Genomic DNA, 4,270 nt, shown 5'->3' with positions numbered 1-4,270 from the left:
AGAGAGTGTGTAAAGTGAGTGTGTAAAGTGAGTGTGTAACAGTGTGGGTGTGTGAAATGAGTGTGTGTAAAGTGAGTGTGCAACAAAGTGAGTGTGTAACAATGTGAGTGTGCAAAGTGTGTGGGTGTGATATGAGTGTGATATGGGTGAGTAAAAAAGTTAGTGTGTAAAGTGAGCGTGTAACAATGTCAGTGTGTAACTGTGAGTGTGTAAAGTGAGTGTGCAAAGTGTGTGTGATATGAGTGTGTAAAGTGATTGTGTAACAAAGTGAGTGTGTAAAGTGAGTGTGTAACTGTGTAAAGTGAGTGTGTAACTGAGGGTGTAAAGGGAGTGTGTAACAAGTGTGTAAAGTGTGTAAAGTGAGTGTGTAACAGTGAGTGTGTAACACAGCGAGTGTGTAATTGTGAGTGTGTAAAGTGAGTAACACATTGAGTGTGTATCTAAGTGAGTGTGTAACACAGCGAGTGTGTAAAGTGTGTGTAGCAACACAGCGAGTGTGTAAAGTGAGTGTGTAACAATGTGAGTGTGTAAAGTGAGTAACAATGTGAGTGCGTAAATTTAGTGTGTAACAAAGTGAGTGTGTAAAGTGAGTGTGTAACAGTCAGTGAGCAACTGTGTGTAAAGTGAGTGTGTAACAAGTGTTTAACAACAGTGTGTAAAGTGAGTGTGTAACAAAGTGAGTGTGTAAAGTGTGTGTGTAACAACACAGCGAGTGTGTAAAGTGAGTGTGTGATATGAGTGTGTAAAGGGAGTGTGTAACAATGTGAGTGTGTAAAGTGAGTAACAATGTGAGTGTGTAAAGTGACTGTGTAACACAGCGAGTGTGTAATTGTGAGTGTGTAACTGTGTAAACTGGGTGTGCAAAGTGAGTGTGTAACTGAGTGTGTGACACAGTGAGTGTGTAACAGTCAGGGTGAAAAGTGAGTGTGAAAAGTGTGTAACAAGTGTGTAAAGTATGTAAAGTGAGTGTGTAACAGTGAGGGTGTAACTGTGTAACGTGAGTGTGTAACAAGTGTGTAAAGTGTGTACAGTGAGTGTGTAACAAAGTGAGTGTGTAAAGTGAGTGCCTAACAGTAACAATGGTGTGTAAATTGAGTGTGTAAAGTGTGTGTAACAACGTGAGTGTGTAAAGTGTGTAACAGTGAGTGTATAAAGTGTGCAACAACACAGTGAGTGTGTAAAGTGAGTGTTTAACTGTGAGTAACAACTGTGTAGTGTGTAAGTGTGAGTGTGTATAGTGAGTGTGTAACAACACAGTGTGTAAAGTGAGTGTGTAACAACACAGTGTGTAAAGTGAGTAACACACAGTGAGTGTGCAACAGTGCGCAATGTGCGTAACTACAGTGAGTGTGCAGCAAGTGTGTAAAAAGAGTGTAAGTGTGCAACAACCGTGAGTGTGCAACGGTGTGTAATGACGGTATGTACTGACAGTGAGTGTGCAACAGTGTTGGTGTCACGCACACGCTGTTACACACATCACACACACACACTGTTGGTGTTACACACTCACTTTACACACTCACGTTACACACTCATGTTTTGCACACTCACCTGGTATTTCTCCTTTGCGACGCTGGTGTCTTGGTGTCACACACTCACTTTGCACACTCATGTTACACACTCCCGTTGCACACTCACTTTGCACACTCACTTTGCACACTCAGTGTTGGTGTTTTGCACACTCACCTCCTGGTATTTCTCCAGTGCCACATTGGTCTCTTGGTGTCACACACTCCCTTTGCACACTCACTTTACACACTCACTTTACACTCTCATTTTGCACACTCACATTACACACTCACCTCCTGGTATTTATCCATTGCCACACTGCTCTATAGGTATCACACACACACACTGTTGGTGTTACACACTCACGTTACACACTCACGTTACACACTCACTTTACACACTCACTTTACACACTCTCTTGGTGTTACACACTCACTTTACACACTCACTTTACACACTCACTTTGCACACTCACTTTACACACTCACTTTACACAGTTTGCACACTCGCTTTACACACTCCATTTGCACACTCACTTTACACACTCCATTTGCACACTCACTTTACACACTCACTTTGCACACTCATGTTGCACACTCATGTTTTGCACACTCACCTCCTGGTATTTCTCCAGTGCGACGCTGCTCTATAGGCGTCTATCTCACACACACACACTGTTGGTGTTACACACTCACGTTACACACTCTCTTTACACACTCATGTTTTGCACACTCACCTCCTGGTATTTCTCCAGTGCCACATTGGTGTCTTGGTGTCACACACTCACATTGCACACTCACTTTTCACACTCACTTTGCACACTCATGTTTTGCACACTCACCTCCTGGTATTTCTCCAGGGCGACGCTGGTCTCTTGGTGTCACACACTCACTTTACACACTCACGTTACACACTCACTTTGTACACTCACGTTACACACTCACTTTACACACTCACGTTACACACTCACGTTGCACACTCACTTTACACACTCACCTCCTGGTATTTCTCCAGTGCCACATTGGTGTCACACACTCATTTTGCACACTCATGTTTTGCACACTCACTTTGCACACTCACCTCCTGGTACTTCTCCAGTGTCACGTTGGTCTCTTGTCACGCACTCATGTTACACACTCACTTTGCACACTCACTTTGAACACTCACTCTGCACACTCACTTTACACACTCATGTTACACACTCACTTTGCACACTCAGTGTTGGTGTTTTGCACACTCACCTCCTGGTATTTCTCCAGTGCGACGCTGGTCTCTTGGTGTCACACACTCACTTTGCACACTCACGATACACACATTGCACACTCATGTTACACACTCACTTTGCACACTCACTTTGCAAACTTTGCACACTCGCTTTGCACACTCACTTTGCACACTCACGTTACACACTCACTTTACACACTCACTTTACACACACTCATGTTTTACACACTCACTTTACACACTCACTTTGCACACTCAGGTTTTGCACACTCAATTTACACACTCGCTTTACACGCTCACATTACACACTTTACACACTCGCTTTGCACACTCACTTTACACACTCACTTTACACAGTTTGCACACTCACTTTACACACTCACTCTGCACACTCATGTTACACACTCATCTTACACACTCGCTTTACACACTCACTTTACACACTCACATTGCACACTCATGTTACACACTCGCGTTACACACTCATGTTACACACTCAGTGTTGGTGTTTTGCACACTCACCTCCTGGTATTTCTCCAGTGCGACGCTGGTCTCGGCTCCATCCGGCGTCTCAATGAAAATCAGTTTGTGGCGCTGCAGCGACTCCAGGAGACCCTGAAATATGGGGGTATATGGGGTATATGGGGTTATATGGGGGTATATGGGGTTATATGGGGTTATATGGGGTTATATGGGGGTATATGGGGTTATAGGGTTATATGGGGTCATATGGGGTTATATGGGGTCATATGGGGTGATATGGGGTGATATGGGGTGATATGGGGTGATATGGGGGCAGATATGGGGTTATATGGGGTTATGGGGTGATATGGGGTCATATGGGGTCATATGGGGTGGATATGGGGTTATGGGGTGATATGGGGTCATATGGGGTTATAGGGGTCACATATGGGGTGATATGGGGCTATGGGGGCAGATATGGGGTGATATGGGGCTATGGGGGCAGATATGGGGTGATATGGGGCTATGGGGTGATATGGGGTTATGGGGGCAGATATGGGGTGATATGGGGTGGATATGGGGTGGATATGGGGTTATATGGGGTGATATGGGGTGGATATGGGGTTATATGGGGTGGATATGGGGTGATATGGGGTGATATGGGGTTATATGGGGTGATATGGGGTGATATGGGGTTATATGGGGTTATATGGGGTTATGAGGTGATATGGGGTGATATGGGGGGCAGATATGGGGCTATGGGGCAGGGAGAGGGCTGGGGGTCAGATAAGGGACAGGGAGGGAGCTATGGGGCAATGGGGGGACTTGGGGGTCAGTGGGGGGACTTGGGGGGCAGGGAGATATATGGGGGCCCTATAAAGGCACTTATGGGGCTATATGGGGTATATGGGGCCCTATAAAGGCACTTATGGGGCTATATGGGGTATATGGGGCCCTATAAAGGCACTTATGGGGTATATGAGGCCCTATAAAGGCACTTATGGGGTATATGGGGCCCTATAAAGGCACTTATGGGGCTCTATGGGGTATATGGGGCCCTATAAAGGCACTTATG

The 4,270-nt window shown here is 45.4% G+C and overlaps 1 long non-coding RNA gene across 1 annotated transcript in view; it reads right to left on the bottom strand.

Annotated features, from left to right (window-relative positions):
• LOC107307798 overlaps positions 1–4,270 on the bottom strand; it is a 6,449-nt gene that overhangs the window by 994 nt on the left and 1,185 nt on the right. Inside the window, exon 2 of the long non-coding RNA XR_001552513.2 lies at positions 3,256–3,348. This is a non-coding gene — a long non-coding RNA (uncharacterized LOC107307798). The remainder of the gene's footprint in view (positions 1–3,255; positions 3,349–4,270) is intronic.

Source organism: Coturnix japonica, unplaced genomic scaffold (assembly GCF_001577835.2).
Source record: "Coturnix japonica isolate 7356 unplaced genomic scaffold, Coturnix japonica 2.1 chrUnrandom935, whole genome shotgun sequence".
NCBI lineage: Eukaryota > Metazoa > Chordata > Aves > Galliformes > Phasianidae > Coturnix > Coturnix japonica.
Note: the sequence above shows the minus strand (reverse complement) of the source record. Positions and strands in the feature narration are given on the sequence as shown.